At 33.9% G+C, this 19,427-nt stretch overlaps 1 pseudogene across 1 annotated transcript; it reads right to left on the bottom strand.

Moving 5' to 3' along the window:
- Positions 1-228: 228 nt before the first annotated feature.
- Positions 229-6,130, bottom strand: LOC149153695 (putative linoleate 9S-lipoxygenase 5; annotated as a pseudogene). Its single transcript, XR_016263811.1, has 9 exons — positions 5,717-6,130; positions 5,291-5,574; positions 4,715-4,967; positions 4,273-4,614; positions 4,081-4,166; positions 3,839-3,946; positions 1,629-1,933; positions 1,259-1,522; positions 229-1,169 (listed from the first exon to the last, which is right to left on the bottom strand). The product of XR_016263811.1 is annotated as a putative linoleate 9S-lipoxygenase 5 (transcript).
- Between the last annotated feature and the right edge of the window lie 13,297 nt (positions 6,131-19,427).

The raw sequence follows: 19,427 nt of genomic DNA, 5'->3' as shown, positions 1-19,427 counted from the left end.
GCTGAGTGAATTATGAAATGAAATGAACATGGGGAGTAAATTACAAAATAAAATGAATATAAATATATATGATTCGATTGAAATATCTCACAAGATCGAAAAGTTATGAATTCCTCTAAATCAAATATAAATATAAAGAGTCATCGATTGCTATCATATTCATAGATATCAACAGACATGGATTACTAACATCTCTTATTCATCCATATGAATAGTCATGAATTTATACTAAGATCCTTATTTCTTAATTAATGGATTTCAACGCACCACTGTTATTTACCAATACATGACATTATGAATTAATGCCTTATGAGTAAAACTATTATTGTTTATTAACCAATCACATTGTACTCACACATTTTTTAATATATGACATTCTAATGGCACATGGTGTAAATTAAATAGCAGTGCTGTTGGGAATTCCCTTGCCAGTGAGTCCTCCTTTGTGAGTCATATCTGAGGTGTTTGGATAAAGCAAAGTATAGGGAACCTTGGCCGGACCACACCTGTTCTTCAGCATTTCTGAATTCAGGTTTCTTTCTGTTATATTCTTCTCTATCTCCTTCAACTTTGTTCCGAAACGTTCAAAAGCCTCTATCACACGTTCATCATCACTCCATTCATTCGTGGCTCTCTGCCCCAAATAAACCTCGTCTGTTGAATGCCTCGACAGGATTTCTATCAGGGCTATACCAAGGGTGGTTTGAAATGGGTTACTTAGAGTTCTAAGGATAGCCAAGTCTGGATTCTCCTCCAGCTCTGAGAACTCCTGGGACCCTTCTTCAGGTACTAACCTTCTGCTGATGGTGGGGCGATCAGGCATGTATCCGCCGTAAGAGTATTGCCCGTAATCAACCGCAGCGTGAAGAGCCGAGGCCACCCATATGATTGTTGTTATTGCCTTTTCAATTTCTTCCACGCTCTCCATGCTCTACCACCATGTCTCGTCCTTCTTGTCTCCGTGACCAACATTTCTGATTTCGGTCCACCATGCTTGAAGCTCTGTATCAGATTTCACTACATCATCACTCTGGTAGTGCAAGGACAGGTACTCCTTAACCCATGAAACTATTGCGAACCATATCTCCAATCCATCCACAGCATAAGGGTAGTCTTCGATCATCAGCTTCAGCCCGTAGGGCGTTGATGAGTCCACCACTGCCATACCCCTGTCAAGTTGTAGCCACATGTATATATCAAAATTCAAATGGATGAAACAGATCGAGATTAGATTTTAGGCAGTATTAATTATGATTACCTCTTAAGGAGATCTGCAGGCAACCCTTGTTCGTCAAACCTCCAGTCCTTGTACGCTACCGCAGACATCTCCATGCTATACTTTCCAGGAAATACTGTTGTTTCAAGAATGCCTCCACCATTTATAAGAATTTGGCGAGCCAGAGCATTAATGTTCATGGTGTCTCGGAAATGGGGACTCAGTAGCTTATACACCGGATGCATCACACTCAGCTGTCTGTTGGTGGCGATGACAAATGGCTCCGTGACTGCGTGAGTCTTAAGCCTGAAAAAATCCCACCATTACTCAGTTGGGACCCTATATTATATAATGATATTGTAAATACTAAATAGATTCTGAATATATATTCCCAGATTCTGCATGATTTTACCAGTGGCTGATAAGCTCATGGTAACCAGAATCATTAACGGCTACGTAGCATTTGGCGAGCTGCCATAGAGCTCCTTGTGCGCCTTCCTCTGCAGGAGTGAACACATTTTGAACACTTTCGCGGCGTTGATGTGAAGGGGGTAGGCTCAGCTCGATTGCGATTGGCCTTAATGTGCCATCCTTCTTAATGAACAGAATTGTTCGAGAAGCATATATCTTGGTGGTAGGCAGAGCGTTGATTCGGTTCACATAAGGCATGAAGACATCATGGTGGTCCAGAATGAACAGCCTGTTGTCCTCCAGACTCTGAACGTACACATCATATTAATTTACAAATACGTATCTTTGAATATCATACCTTCGTAAGTGATCCAATTTCTTGACTATAAGATTTTTAATAGTATAATGTACATCTTGTCTTTGATAAAAGACCTATCATATTAATTTATAAATACATATATTTGAAAGGATCCAAGATTTATGTTGGACTATAAGATTTCTGATAATTTAATATACATCCTTGCATCGACACGAGATATAGTTTTTAAATTGAAGTCCGTCTTAAATGGTTAATATTTATTATTATTTAATAATAATTTATTTTTTTTAATTATTTGTAATTAATAATTTATTTTTTGTTAGGGTGAATTTTCTTTTAGCCATAAAATAAATTTATTCATAATGGTTTTTGGTGATTATGTGTTATAGACTTATTGTTTTCGTTGGAAAATAAGGATATCGTAAAAGAGATTTGATGAAAGTTTTTGGAATTGTTTTTAAAAATGATTTAATTATTATATTTTATAGAGGTGTGTATATTTTATTTTTTATTAGATTTGAATTTGTGATGTGTTATTCTGGTTATATATTTTAAATTATTATATTCACATAATTGTAAGTAATAAGTAATTTCATTTATTGAAGCTAGTTTTGAAAGGAAAACAAATATATTAGAATTGATACATTAAGAGAAGTTTCATATTTTATAATATTTATAGATGATGTAACTAGCTTGATTTCGGCTTATCTCGTGAAAAACAAATTAGGCGAGATGTTTGAGAAAATCATGTTCTTGAAAGAGAAACTAACATATTGTTGAATTGTTTGAGAACATATAATGATTGAGAATATTGTTCCATCCAATGGCTTTAAGCATTATTGTAATAGGTTTTAGATAAAGCAAGAGAAGATGATACTCCTCAACATAATGGTAATATGGAAATGATGAATTACTTGAAATGGTGAGAAGTATCTCAAATTTAAGATTTGAAAAATATTTTTGGGTAGAAGCACTAAGGATAATTTGTTCTTCATCATCACCTAGTATAATTAGAGATGGTGGCATTCATGTAGAAGTTTGATATAAAGTATTCTCATCTGAAATTTTCTTGACGTTAAGCATTTATGCATAATTCATGTTAATCTCCACAAATAAAATTTGAGGGGATTGACAGCCTATTTAGCATAAACTCGATTTGGATATAGAGTCAATTTACTTGCAAGTAACCCATGGTATTATCACATTATGTAGTCTATTTAATGACATGATGAACCCATTGTAAATTGCCACTTGAGCCATTACTAGAGCATGGTAAAAGAAAAAAGACACTTTAAAAATGTTAAAGAATTTGTTGGAAAAATTACTTAAATTGTTTTTTTAATAAACTTTTCATAATTTTATATTTAAATGATTATTATATTTCTAATAGTTCTCTTTTGCATATAACAATTTCAAGATTGAGTGAGTCTAAAGATTAAGAGCATGTGTTTCCTGGTAAGAAATCACATGCTCAAAACCATAAAAGAATAAAATATATATACCTTATTAAATTTTAGTAATCTAATTATTTGCCAATAAATTAATTATCCCACACACAAGTAAATTCCTTTTTCCTTGTAAGAAATCACATGCTCAAAACCATAAAAGAATAAAATATATATACCTTCTTAAATTTTAGTAATCTAATTATTTGCAATAAGTTAGTTATCCTACACACAAGTAAGTTCCTTATCTCACAAAACAGAAGTATAATACACAAATACGGATGTTTGACTTATCAAATATAAAATCGTAAATAGTTACTGCATTGAAATATGGTATCTTTATTATACTATACTGTATTTGTTACCATTCTGCATGCAATGAATTTCATTTACATAATTAGATTAGCAGAATCGGATTAAGAAACACGTATAACGTTTGGATGATACCTGCTTTACTGTTAGCCCATCGAGATTCTTTTGTATATGTGAAGCGTTAATGGAACTGATCTGACAACCATATATCTCTGGGTCCAGTTTACTTCTCGGAGGAAAACTCTGTGAAATCAATCATTCTGTCACTTGAACCATTGATAACATGAAAACAATGTAAAGTAAGGATAACTTAAAATCAAACGAGTTGAGTTTTGTATATCTATAATGGCAGAAGGGGCCAGCTCTTTGCTAATTACTTGAAGTCTCTGTATAACAACAGGATCGACACCGGCCAACATCTGGCGCGCAAACTCTTCGTCTGTCCTCCACGCAAATTCGTCAGCTGTGTACATTCATTCCATAATTTGTATCAATTTCAATTAATATCTGGTTGAAATTTAATGCAGAATAAGAACATGAAGGGATCAGTTTAGAAGAAAAGTACTGACTGGCAATAACTTGAGGAAGCGGATATTTGAGCAACTTTTCGCCGTCTGTTGTGAGGAACTCCTTGATGAGTTCAAGAGGGATGAGACTCGTGATAGCGTCCAGAATTGGGTTCTCGGGAAGCTTTATACCGTCGGAGTAGAGCTTCATCATGTCTTCAAAGGAATCGAATTCGTTGGGGGTTGGATCGAACAGAGATTGGAGCCCTGGTATCAGGAATTGGACGACTGACTTGAGGGCATACGCCAAGAAATCAGACATTTTCAGATGCCCAAAACGTTCATCTCTGGGAACGTAGATGTCAAGGCTCATGTCTAATGGCAATCTGCTTTCGGTAGCGGGGTCTATAATGCCACAAAATCAACGAATGCCAGACAATTAAGCAATTGAGAGGGAACATAGGGATTGTGTTGTTTTATAGATCGGCACTACAAATGAACTAACCTGTTTTTGTAGGAGGGCGGCCCGTTCTACCTCTCCGCGGGTATGGAAACTGTTGTGACCCTCCCAGCACTGGTCGGCTGAGCTCCACACTCTTGTCTGGGTCTCCGAGATCATTGTAGAAATCGTAGTCATACACTCTGTCCCTCTCCTTCCTCTCACTCTTTGCCATTCCATCGTATTCGCCTCTCAGGTTTAGCAGTTCCTCCTTCCTCAGTTTTATGAGCGAGGGAGGACAATTCGCAGGGAGATAGCTCTGCAGATTACAATAAAAGACGGTTAGTAGCGCAAAATTTCGTCAGTTCCTATTCAAAGCATTGTGCCCGATCTCATAGATGTGATCAATGTTAGGGTGGTTCGATGTCATAGATGTCATGATCAATGTTACGGTGGTTTCGTGTAGAGAATTTATGGTTTTGGGCAAAACCTTATATTCTACATAAATATCATGGGCAAAAACAAAAGTTCTCATATAAACCTGGTGGTCGAGAAGTACTTAGCAAAATTTACGTGCACCACACTGAAAATCAATGAAGGTTGCACAAAACACTACATAAAGATCATATATATACATATTACCCGATTGGAGAAAAAGATACGGCCTCTATTGTCTGTAGAAGCGGGATAAACCCATGAGTTGCAGTCGAAATGAACGTTTCCATGATGGGGAACTTCAAGGGTGAGTGAGTTGAGGAAGAACTCATCATGATGCGAATTGGTGATAAAGACAGCTCCTGGGGGTCCGAAGTCGGAGTCCCAATCAAAGTCGATACTACACGTAGTCTGGCCTGTAACGAGTCTTTCAGGGGTAGAAATCCAGTTTTGTAGACGGGCTTTCTCGCCGAACTTTCCACTTCCACTGCCTGCAGATGAATTTTCGAACAACTTACATATTAAATTATAGAAAAATGGGTCAATCTGCGAAATTAATTGAAAAAATGGGAAAAAGGAGAAAACAGCTTGAGGATTGAATCTATAATGTATATGAAGGAAAGCAGCACCCACTGGAATCGATTTGAGATGTGCTGACGAGCTGGAATGAAACTCCCTTCCCAATCAGCTCGCTAAGATCGTCTAGGATGTCTGCACTGAAATCGCTAAAATCTAAAACATTTTTCTTTTGTAGCATCACAAACCCTTTGATTTTCTTTTGCTGTCCAGACGCAGACTTGCAATGGGGAGCAAAGTGAAAGACCTCTGCAAGTTTATCCATGGTGGATGGATGAATTGAATATTGCTGCAAGTACCCTAACTGGAATAATGTGAAGGCGAGATGTAAATGTAATGTTAGTTTCTGCCAAAGGAAAAGATGCAGCAGAAAGAAACGATGATATTGCTAAAAGGAGGAAGTCAAGATCCATTTTATACTGTATTGTATACGGGATACTGATGCCATGCGATATATCTTGGACACCCATCTAGTACCTACTGTGATGAGGTCTCATTAACCATACAAGAAAAGTCAACAGTTTCCTTGCGAAACGGTTCAGGACTTTTATGCCATCTGCATGACAAGTTCAAAGGGTTACCGGTTGGCAGTGCAGCAATAGATGTTGGAATCAATTACGTAAGGGCAGGGTTCCATGATTTACTGCTCAGATTACGAAAGGCTGCATTCGTAACAGATTCGAATTGATATGTTAGTTGATGTTTCCATAGTATCCATGGACTGTTAGGTGATCTGGCCTTCTAGTTTATTGCGGGCAGGATCATTTTCAATATACGGACGCAGCGTCTACCCGATGAGGCAAACGTGTATCGATGGAGGGGTTTCAATTCAGATATCGCGTTCCACTAGCCTGTTGGGTAGATCTACTTGCAGGTCTATGAGGAAAACAAGAAGCCATAGCTAATTTTTAATGTGTAATTGTGCGTACATCCCTGAAACTTAGTTTAAGCCACGTGTGTATAGATATATACCGTCGTGGCCCATAGGGGCAGTGGGGCACCACAATTTTAACGTGCGACATCATTAAGTCACTGATGCTAACTTCAATTCTGTTGCGTCCTTGATCGCTCACTCATATTTATTTCCATTTCAAGCTTATCCACAGGGACAGATACATATTTATTTCCATCCCAAGCTTATCCACACAGAAATATACATATTTATTTCCATTCCATTTTCCAGCACGCAAAGTTATTGGGAGATAGGGACCTCTTCATTGTATCGACCCTTTGAAGTATGAAAATGTCAAGTTCGAGCGAGGTTGACGAGAAAAGGGTTTCCAGGGGTCACGGTAGCTGGAACCCTAGCATTTGGTTCCCTTATTTTTCTTGTTACCTAGCTTTGTTTCTCTGCCGCTTTGGTCGATTGTTCTCCATGGCCGCCATCAGATGTCGTTGCTAATGGGTTTCTCTTTCCTGGAGCTGGGTTCATTGTTGCTTTCTGTAGAGGTCTTGTTTGTGGCTCGCTTCTCTTTGGAGTATGGGTATCTGCTGTTTTACCATGTTCATTTTGTATTCAGGTGCATAGATGGTGTGTTGTTATCTTCTACATATTTTTGTTATCGCAGAAGTTCTTCTCTAGTGACATTTTCTGGGTGTCCAGGCTATATCTAATATTCTTTATAGGTGTTTCTGAAAGTATTTTGATATCATTCAAATGTAATAGGGGAATATGTAAATATCATTTTATTTAATACAAAGTTATTGTTTTTTTTCGAAATTAAGAAATTTATCCATAAATAAAATTATGGATATTTGAAAATTTTGGTTTAAAATTTAGTATCTTTTTTAATTAAAAGTAAAATGTTTTTTTTGTTTTTTCAATACATTTATGTATTTAAAAATTAAAATAATAAAAATCACAATTTCACTCAAATTTATACCACCAAATTCAACTTAAAATATTTCATTTATAAAATTTAAACTCAAACTAATTAATATATAAATTAAACATCACTTTTAAAAGTAAACTAATTCTACTAAACTCATTCTAGGGTACATTGTACAATGTCCTATGTGATGTCCTTTGTTCGATTCAAACTTCAATGAGAAATACTCACCCCGTGTTTTGCTAGCTACCTAAAGACTATTTTCTATAATTTCGCCCATCGACTTTCCAACTAGACAATCTTTTATAGGAATATGGAGAAATTTTTTGGACGATAATTTATATATAAAAAATTTCAAAAAATCTTGTAGATGCAATGTTTAATCATATTTTGATGGTGGAAAAAAACCTCTAGAACACCTAAAATTATGAAACTTTATAACTTTTACATAAATTTACAAAAATCCTGCTCCATCTTTCCATAACTTTCGGAACAAAAAAGCATAATCATTAGACCACTGCTACTTTATATATCTGTTAACATTAAATGATCAATAATTGTTCCACGTATTTCTCAAGAAAACATTTATCTTTGTACGTACCCCATTAATTGATCAATAGTGGCCAACGTATTTTTCCAACCCAAAATTTGTCTCTGCCTTGGAGATTCAATAGTGGCTCTTGTTGAGTGATAAAAGGTGTATTTTTAATTCCTAATTATCTTCACATTAATTGTCAATCCAAGAACGATTTTTTATTTCAAGAGTGTACTCAGTCTGAAGTAGTCACTTGCTCAAGAGTAATGTTTTGCAGTATAGTGCTTAAAATGCAAAAGTAAATGAATGCTTGAAATAAAATCTACTTACAACTAAAAGAAATTTAACACTCTGAAACTTAAATCATTCACTCAGAAAACTACAGCAATCTATCAGTCAAGGATGTAGTAGTAATAACTCTTTCCTCTATCAACTGATATAAATGAAATCAAACATAAACAGGATCCACAATCTGAGAACTTAGACAACTATAATCAATGTTCTTTACAGTTGTTGATCTTTCAATCCACACTAAAGAAAATAACTAGAAATGGAATTCAATTGGAAATGCTTTCTAAAACACACTTGTTGCAATATCAATTAAAAGATGAAATCAAATCCTTGTAGAAAAGAACAGTGACTAAGTCTATTGAAAAAATGAATAGCAAAGCTTAATTTTAACGGAAATGAATTGAACAACAAAGCTCATCTTACAGAAATGAAATATTAATGGAAAGGAACAGTAATACTAAATTATTGAAGATAAACAACAACGCTAAATGGAAATGGACCGCAAAGCTAAATGAACAACAATACTAAATGGAAATGAACAACACTACGAAATTAATAGAAATGGGCAGCAATACTAAATAAGCAGCAATCTGTAATGCACGTCAGAATCTGAGGTGGATAGCGAATCTTTATAACCAAAATGAACAGCATAACAATTTAAGTTGTAATGAATAACAATATTTATTATGGTGGAAGAAAATAGTAACACGATCTAATTGCGATTTCATGCACGAAATGATTTCAGGAAAATGTACAAGAACAAGAAGTTAGAAAGCAATGCAACTCAAAAGCAATGAAAAATAAATCAAACCATCACACGACTGGAACTGTAAAATAATGGTACAGGTAGCAAGTGGATCCACCAGGGCTGGGCCGGGCCCTTAGCCGCCAGTGAAATACCGCCGAACTTACTCCAGTATCAAGTAATGGAACAACAACTCTTTTATTTATTAATCATCAAACTATGAAATTATTACAACAGTAAAAGCCTCGAGAATACAATGGTAATGCAACAATCCTTCTTTCCTTCTATCTTATCCTATCCCATCTCTAATAATCCCTAACTTAATTTCTCATAATCTATCCCATCATGAATCATGAATCTCTTCATCTTCTTCTCTGATCTCTGTTCTCATTTAAATACATAGAGAGCAGAGAGAAATTACAACATATGTGATTACAATATGATTTCTATTACAAAATTAGATTGTTCTCAACAAATTGATAAGGAAGATCATATTTGAAATATCTTTCCATCAATCATTCAATAGGACAGGTCGAATTTGGCATTGTAACTGGGATAATTTGGAAAACGATCACAATAGAGAATATGAGAAAAATGTATTCAGAGAACCTTCTGTCTCTCTTAATATGGCCCAAATTTGGGAAAACTTCTCATTACAAAACTAATTTGGTTCATCCTGAACAAAACCCCTATTTTGGATTTTCTAGATTCTCCTCCATTTGCCCAAAATGTCCAATGCAAAATTGTCACTTCTTATTCCAGCGAATTTCTGAGTTGGCACATTTTATGATGAGCTGGAGATCAAATCTGCAATCTGGAAAATATCTTGGAGGCTAAAATGGTGAGTGAAGTTTTAACAAATTTATTAATAAACCATAATTGGTAAAATCATGTATAATAATCAATTTACTAAAAATAAAGGAGAAGAAATTATATTTATCCATAAGAGCATAAATAATTATAAGATGGAATTATATGATAAACCATGATAAATGACATGATAAAGAAGAGTAGAAATGGATGAAATAGACATTAAAGGATGGTAATAATAATGACATATTAGTGGCCCAACATACCCCCAAACTGAATATATTGCATGTCCTTATGCAACGCAAAACTGAATATATTGCATGTCCTCATGCAACCCAAAGACTCTGTGCTAACCAAGCAATGAATTCTTTTTCAAATAATGAATATTCAATTTTAGCAATGTTGATGAAAGTGTAACAATTTTTTTTATTGACGTTCAACTATATGTATATGAAGTTGCAACAAAATATGATATAAGTAACAACAAATTTCATTAACCATTTTCTAAAAAACAAACTAGATTTTGCAAATAGATTTATAATATATTAATGCTTCTATGATCCAAAAATCAGATCGTTTTGATGCACTGATCACGAGATATAAACAAAATCATTGTAGGTGAGAGTGCATGATTTCCGAAATTTTAAGAACTAATTTAATTTGAAAATTTCTATGTTTGTATATTTTAATGGTATGTTTGTGTTTTCCAGAAATCACAAGAATTGAGTTCATAGTTTTAAAAATATATGGAAATCAATTTCTGCACTGTATAAAAATGAAATTGTATGCCTTAAATGAGAAAGAAAGTAGAAAACATCCATCATGCGTAGCAATTCTTCCCCCAAACTGAAGAATTAGCATGCCCTCATGCAATGCTAGAAAACAAATTGAGGTGGTTGCTACAATCTGTTGAAATCTATGCTTGGTGTAAAACAACATGGAATAAGGGGGTGTCGAGAATGAATAAGAAGATCAATGGATGATAAAGACATGGTCATAAGAAATAAATGAATGAAATCAACATTCCCCCAAACTGAAAGATGATATGTCGCTGAAAAATGGGAAGTGGTAAAGATGTGGAGTGAATGATGATAAATAATACTCAATGGATTTTCATAAAATTCTCCTAAATTTGTAATAAATCAGAAAATTATGCTATTTTACCTCAAGTTTTACCTCCGAAAAAGAAAATGTAGAATGACATGTATGGACTGGCATTTGTTAAAGCTGATATAGGCAGAGTTGATGCTGAAAGTGATGCAAAAGATGGAATCCAAGCAAGCACATCATGTTTGAACAATTGTTCATGTTCACGAGTTGCTCAAGCCTCTTATGTTAGTTGCAATAGTGTGGTCATGTTGCGAATAGAGTTCCCCCCATACTTGTTGTTCTCCTGTAAACAAATCACTATTTTGCATACAATGTTCTTGAATCCATAGTGTTAGTTTTGAATAGCAATAGATAAGATGCATGCAAAAGTTTCAATCAGAAAAACTTTTGTATACATGTAATACTAATTTTTTTCAAAAACAAGTTATGGCAGAGTGCAATAATCATATCGCATGCTATCACATAATGCATACATTCCCCCCCAATTGGAAAAGGGATTCTAAGACCATAAAGCCTATGAAAGGTGTTATGCTGATGACAAGGAAAGAGAATGAACAATACAACAGTGAATGAAGCAGAGTACACATATCAATGATAGGATGGCGAGAGTTATGGTTATAATGAGAGCAGAGTGTGTAAAAATAGTTATGAATAAGAAATAGGATGCTTTGGATTGATGATAAGTTATGAGAAAAAGAAAAAGGACAACAATATGCCGAAAAGATACTTTGCTGATGGTATTCTAGTTGAAAAATGATGCAATTGATCAGAAAACAATTTCTCATTCGTAAAGGTTCAAAAACAGGGAAAATTAAGGAAATAACTTCTCCAATAAAAAGAGAGAATAAGAAAAGGTTATTATAGTAATAATTGATGATAAGATAGAACTTCAATACCATAAGCAGAGCCTCTGCTACCAGCAGGCATCCATAGCCTCGACAGGGTTGATTTTTAACCAGTATGAGCCAAGAACCTCAATTTAGAGATGGAGAATTCCAATGCTGTTTTACAGAAGAGATCAGTGTGCTGGCATAGTAACCAGATAACCACACTGCCATTCACTGGGATGTAGCAAAAGTGATCAGGCCAGCTTGTGATAAGACCTCATGTTCCAAAGATAATTTGGCTATCCAATGGATCATAACCCTGGTGTAGTGGCCATAATGGGAATGTCACTTTGCTACAGCCTTATGAACATGGTAGGCTAGCTCGTAATGAGACCCCCTATCCTCCATCTGTGAACAAAATTTTGTTGTTATTATACATTTTTATGATAAAAAGAGGGAGGCTCAGTACTCTTTAAGAGCGGGGATGGTAGAAGAAGTTGAACATGTCAATAGAAAAAATATACCCATATTCTCATTTATTACAAACAAAGAAAATTATAACCAGGAAGGGTGGAACCAGCATGGTATTAAGATGATCAATCAGTATCATGTACAGTAGAAAACAATGCAGTAAAGTAGTATATAAATAATTGTGTCCCTTTTGAAAATAATCTATCATTAAGGAGTTATCCTATTAAAGATCATAACGTGAATGATATTAACTTGCTTCAAAAAAATCCATAATTCTTGTCCTCATAAAAGTATTGTATTTCATGCCATGAAAGGGAAACAGTAAAATGTGGTTGAGATGAACTAGGAATAATCCCACAAGAGGAAGGAATGGTTGTTCTTGAAAATACTCCCAAAGTGTTGTTCTGTAGGGAATAGCAAAGAAAAATACATGCAAAAATGTTTTTTCCTATAGGAAACAAAAAAGAAAATGCACGCCAAAAAGTGTAGGGAACAACAAAAATACACACGAAAAAGTGTTGTTCCTTAAGAGGAACAGCAAAAAAATGCATGCGAAAAAGTGTTGTTCCTTGAAAGGAACAACAAAAAAATGCGAAAGTGTTGTTCCTTTGAAAATGAACAGCAAAAATGCGAAAGTGTTCAAGGAACAACAAAAAAATGCATGCGAAAAAGTGTTGTTCCTTGAAAGGAACAACAAAAAAATGCGAAAGTGTTGTTCCTTTGAAAATGAACAGCAAAAATGCGAAAGTGTTGTTCCTTTGAAAAGGAACAACAAAAATGCAGAAGTGCTATTCCTTTAAAAATGAATAACAAAAATGCGGAAGTGTTATTCCTTGTGCTATTCCTTTGAAAAGGAACAACAAAAATGCAGAAGTGTTGTTCTTTTGAAAATAAACAACAAAAATGTGAAAGTGTTGTTCCTTTGAAAAGAAACAACAAAAATGTGGAAGTGTTGTTCCTTTGAAAAAGAACAACAAAAATGCAAAAATGTTGTTCTTTTGAAAAGGAACAGCAAAAATTGGAAGTGTTGTTCCTTTCAAAGGAAAAGCAGAAATGCGAAAATGCAATAGAAATGCGAAAATGTTGTTCCTTCAATAGAAATGCGAAAATGTTGTTCCTTTGAAAGGAACAACAAAAATATAAAGTGCGCAGAACTGTTGTTCCTAAAGAATCAGAAAAGAAACAACATTTTATTTAAAAAGATTATGTAAATAAATAAATTAAGTTACAATAGCTATGATGTTATTTCTTAAAGTAAGGAAAAAAAATCATCTCTTTGGAAAAATGTATTGGCAGCAATGACATGACATGAATCTTCAACTGGAAATCAATTCTTCATTTCTTGTGTTATGAATCCATTGGGTAATGAGTTTGATGAAATTCCCTTGTTTCATTAAAATTTATTTCAAGAATCGCTAGTCCATTAATTTACCTTCTTTATTCTTCTAGGACTTGCAAAAAGACGAGTGTCTACCTGCAATAAAACATTAAATCATGGAGAAAGAGAGGTAATCAGGGTCCCCTAATCCAAGAATTATGCAAAAAAACAACAAGTAGTTATACTGTATAAAAAATCCATGGAGAAAATAACAAAGTAAAATTTATTTGTCACTTGCAGGAGAGTAGTGGCCAATCATGCTAACCTGTAGTGTTTTAATGACAACTTCTTTGTTTTTCATCCAAATTGAGTGATTCCAAAGCCAAATGAGAGATAATTCAAAGGTATATATCCAATAGAAACATGTTTTAAAAATTCAATGATATGATATGTCAATTTTACTTAGAACAATCTGCATAATAGAGTAATTTTCAATTACCCCACTTAGAACAACAGTGGACATTTTAAGCATAGATTCTTCGTTTGATGTCGGATTCGAATGATTCAAATTGGAAATGAAATTAAATTCATTTATTTATCTTCAATAGAAACAATCTTTTAAGACAAGAAGAATTGATAGGTAAAATACTCTAAGGAACATCCAGAAAGACAGAGTTTTAAGAGTGCTGATTTACGATAGACAGTCAGTATTTTGATCATAAATTCCTCATACCATATCGAAAATGAGTGATTCCAATTGCCTTGTAAACTATATTCATAAGGGAATCTACCATAGAAATATGTTTTGAGAATTCAGTCATTTAGGCCTTAAAAAGTGGACTATCCCAACTCTGTTCCTTAGCTGCCTCTTAGACACCTTGTCAATGTTTTGGCTCTAACGTTTTTGTTTCAAATCCAAATTGAGTGATTAAAATTGGGTTGGAAAGTAGGAATAAATGGCTAATTAGGATAGAAACAAGTTTTAAAAGTATAGTTATTTAAGCCTCCAAAAACTGATTGTCCCAACTCTGTTCCTAAGCTGCCTGCTAGATACCTTGTCAATGTTTTGGTTCTAACGTTTTCGTTTCAAATCCAAATTGAGTGATTCAAATTGGGTTGGAAAATAGAAATAAATGGCTATTTAGGATAGAAACAAGTTTTAAAAATATTCCCTTTTGGTCCCTCAAAACATGACTGTCCCAACTGTGTTTTTAGAAATTTCATCAAGCCCACAAGCCAAAAAAATATGATATTCAAGCATTTTTTCCAAATTGGCGATAAAAATGAATATGAGTGTTTGTAAAATTCTTATTTCCATTTTAATTTATCTACATACACAAATTGATTAAAACATTTATCACCAATGTTGATTTTCACAACGTGTTGCAACAAAAACACTATTCTTACATCAAACAAAATGTATTTATTTATGTCCTTATTTATTTTATTTTTTACACTACCCTACTCTGATTTAAAAAAATGAATATGATTACATATATGAGTACTTCCAATGGAACCATTTTTGAAATAAGGCTTCATGTATGCACATATCCAAATTTAAAAAATGTATATTAATGAATATTAGGGTATGAGAAGTCAACTTCCCTTGAAAAGATGGTATCAAAAATTGTTGAAGTATGGAGTGATGTTGCAAAACAAATGATGGAGTGAAACCAATCTTCAATATATCATTTACTTTCTTGATTTCCCATATCCATCATATCATGAAGTTCTTGAGCTTTTAAAACGGCTTGTTGATGCAGACTAGAAGAAACCTCATTTTCTTCCATAACTTCTACAATTTTTGAATTTGAAACATTCTGAATCTCATTGTAATTTTTCTCCATTGGTGCATATGAGATAGAATGAGTGGGAAGAGTGGCTGAATTTTGTAGTTCAACACTATAAGCATGTTGTACTGGTTTATTATGGTGAAGGTGTGGAATGAGTTGAGCAGGAAATTGTGTACGGAATGAAGCATTTTGATAATGCAGATGGTTGGGTTGAGTGGATGATTTTGATAAGCAAGCAAGATGTTGTGGAAGAGTTGGTGAAGAATATGGAGGATGTGTTTGTGCTATAGGATGAGCGAGAGTAGTCATGCAATCATAAGATGAACCATGCCAAACTTGTAGACAAGATTGGTGGTGGTTATATTGAGATTGACATGGCTGCCCTAACACATTAGTATTCCATAATGGATTATGCAAGTAAGAGAATGGAGAAGAAGTGTTTTGAACCATACCTGTAGGCCATGATTTCCATGGTTTTGACCTTGTTGCAGCTTCCTCATCTCTTTGATATGCTACTTCCATCCTAAATAAGGAAGAACAACTATCTATTGGATGCTCCTTTTGGCAATGAGGGAAAAACACTTATTCAATTTCTTGATTTTTCTGAACCTGCAAAACATCCAAGTTTGCATTTAGAGAGCTAATAAAATCAACTTTAAAATTTTCAAATAAAACATTGATTTCAGCTCTTATGTCTCCTATTCTTGTAGCAGATTTGGAAAAGGAAAAAGAAAATTCTCTAGAATTCTTACCAGCATTGGAGATTCCTCTTAAATACCTTATGAACAATTCACAAACATCATCATATGATAACTGAAAAACATCACCTTTTCCTATCAGATTTAAGAGTTCTAAAAATTCATCTTTGATTCCGTTGAGTAGGATTGTTTTTAAGATCTTTTTTTCCAAATACTTATGCTTTGATTTTTGAAGGTTGTAATGAAATTGCTCTACATGGTCCTCCAAGCTTTCATCTTCCCCTTGAATCATATCAAAAATATCTTTATTGGATTTGCAATAGTCTTGGTACTTCATCAAGAATATGTTTTTCATGTCCTCCCATGTTTGGATGCAGTTCCCACCTAGGCTCATGAACCATCGGAAAGCTGCTCCTTTTAGAGTAAGAGGAAACACTTTCAACCTTTTAACATTAGTACAATAATCATATCCTCTATAAAGTATTTCGAACTCAAATAAGAATGTATCTGGATCTTCATTTGTCAAACCAAGAAAATTTGGCAGATAAGATGTGGGAATTATGTGCATTTGTGTCACTCCTCCTAGATATTTGATAGGGAATTCAAAAGTAGAAATGTGAGCCATTTCTTACCATAATAGAAGATGTTCTTCATGTGTTTATTTGAGGCTCTTTCTTCAAATGTTCCTGTCAATTGGTTAGTGAAATGGGTGGTGCTTACATCACCACTTGAGTGAAATCATGAGATTTTTTTTTCAAAATTTCTATTTTTTTCTTAGTCATTTACACAGAAATTCAAACATTTATTTCTACCCTAAGTTCTTTAACATTTCTGTTGGAAACCGGGTGGGGGAGCACGGTTTTTACATGCTTTGTACGCAGGTTCTTACCTTCCGTTTTTAATACCCAATTCTCTCCTAACAGGCACTCATTAGATGCACACTACTCCTTAGAAATGGCTACACTCTCCCTGGCAACGGTGCCAAAATGTTGAGTGATAAAAGGTGTCTTTTTAACTCCTAATTATCTTCACATTAATTGTCAACCCAGGGACGATTTTTTATTTCAAGAGTGTACTCAGTCTGAGGCGGTCACTTGCTCAAGAGTAATGTTTTGCAGTATAGTGCTTAAAATGCAAAAGTAAATGAATGCTTGAAATAAAATCTACTTACAATTAAAAGAAACTTAACACTCTGAAACTTAAATCATTCACTCAGAAAACTACAACAATTTATCAGTCAAGGATGTAGTAGTGATAACTCTTTCCTTTGTCAACTGATATAAATGAAATCACACATAAACATGATCCACAATCTGAGAACTTAGATAGCTATAATCAATTTTTTTTACAGTTGTTGATCTTTCAATCCACACTAAAGCAAATAACTGGAAATAGAATTCAATTGGAAATGCTTACTAAAACACACTTGCTACAATATCAATTAAAAGATGAAATCAAATCCTTGCAAAAAAGAACAGTGACTACGTCTATTGAAAAACTGAACAGCAAAGCTTAACTTTAGCGGAAATGAATTGAACAACAAAGCTCATCTTACAGAAATGAAATATTAATGGAAAGGAACAACAATACTAAATTATTGACGATAAACAACAACACTAAATGGAAAGGAACCGCAAAGCTAAATGAACAACAATACTAAATGGAAATGAACAACACTACGAAATTAATATAAATGAGCAACAATACTAAATAAGTAGCAACCTGTAATGCACATCAAAATCTGAAGTGAACAATGAAGCTTTATAACCAAAATGAACAACATAACAATTTAAGTTGTAATGAATAAAAATCTTTGTTATGGTGGAAGAAAATAGAAATGCGATCCAATTGCGATTTCATGCACGAAATGATTTCAGGAAAACGTACAAGAACAGGAAGTTAGAAAGAAATGCAACTCAAAAGAAATCAAAAATAAATCAAACCATCACACGACTGGAACTGTAAAATAATGGTACAAGTAGCAAGTGGATCCACCAGGGCTGGGCTAGTACCTTAGCCGCCAGTGAAGCACCGCCAAACTTACTCCAGTATCAAATAATGGAACAACAACTCTTTTATTTATTAATCATCAAACTTTGAAGTCATTACAACAGCAAAAGCCTCGAGAATTACAATGGTAATGCAACAGTCCCCATTTCCTCCTATCCTATCCTATCCTATCTCTAATAATCCCTAACTTAATTTCTCATAATCTATCCCATCATGAATCATGAATCTCTTCATCCCCTTCTCTGATCTTTGTTCTCATTTAAATACATAGAGAGCAAAGAGAAGTTACAATAGATGTCATTACAATATGATTTTTATTACAAAATTGGATTGTTCTCAACAAATTGATAAGCAAGATCATATCTGAAATATCTTTCCATCAATCATTCAATAGGAACAGGTTGAATTTGGCATTGTAACTAGGATAATTTGGAAAATGACCATAACAACGAATCTTAGAAAAAATGTCTTCAGATAACCTTCCATTTCTCTTAGTACAAGCCAAATTTTGGAAAAATGCTTAATACAAAACTAATTTTGTCCATTATGAGCAAAACCCATGTTTCGGATTTTCCAGATTCTCCTCCATTTTCCTAAAACATCCAATGCAAAATTGTCACTTCTTATCTCAGCGAATTTATGAGTTGGCACATTTTATGATGAGCTGAAGATCAAATCTGCAAGCTTGAAAATATCTTGGAGGCTAAAATGGTGAGTGAAGTTTCAACAAATTTATTAATAAACCAGAATTGGTAAAATCATGCATAATAATCAATTTATTAAAAATAAAGGAGAAGAAATGATATTTATCCATAAGAGCATAAATAATTATAAGATGAAGCTATATGATAAACATGATAAATGACATGATAAAGAAGAGTTGAAATGGATGAAATAAGCGTTAAAGAGTGGTAATAATAATGACATATTAGTGGCCCAACAGCTCCTTCATTTTCCAAGTAAACGTGTCTTGATATGCTTTCACCAACTTAGAGATCAATATTAATACCTTCCTACAAAAGAAACCCTCAAAACAAAACACTTATTTCACACTTTCACCCACTCAACAAGATTTCCCAATTTTCTTCAATTTTCTTATTGAAACACTTCATACTTTCACTAGATTAAATGGTTTTCCATATTCTTAACCAAAAGCCTCTCTTGCTATCTTCACTTTCCATTTTCTTAACTAAAGTACCTCCTTCAATATCTTCACCAACTTTAGGATTAAATATTAACTCAATTTTTCTAATCAAAACACTTTTCCTTATATCTTCACCAATTTCAAATTTTAATCTTTTCATTTTCCTAACCAAAGATATCTTTCTATT

The sequence above is a fragment of the Pinus tabuliformis genome, chromosome 9 (genome assembly GCF_031772625.1).
Source record: "Pinus tabuliformis cultivar Carrire ecotype Pingquan chromosome 9, CPIR1, whole genome shotgun sequence".
NCBI lineage: Eukaryota > Viridiplantae > Streptophyta > Pinopsida > Pinales > Pinaceae > Pinus > Pinus tabuliformis.
This window is presented reverse-complemented; position numbering and strand designations above follow the sequence as displayed.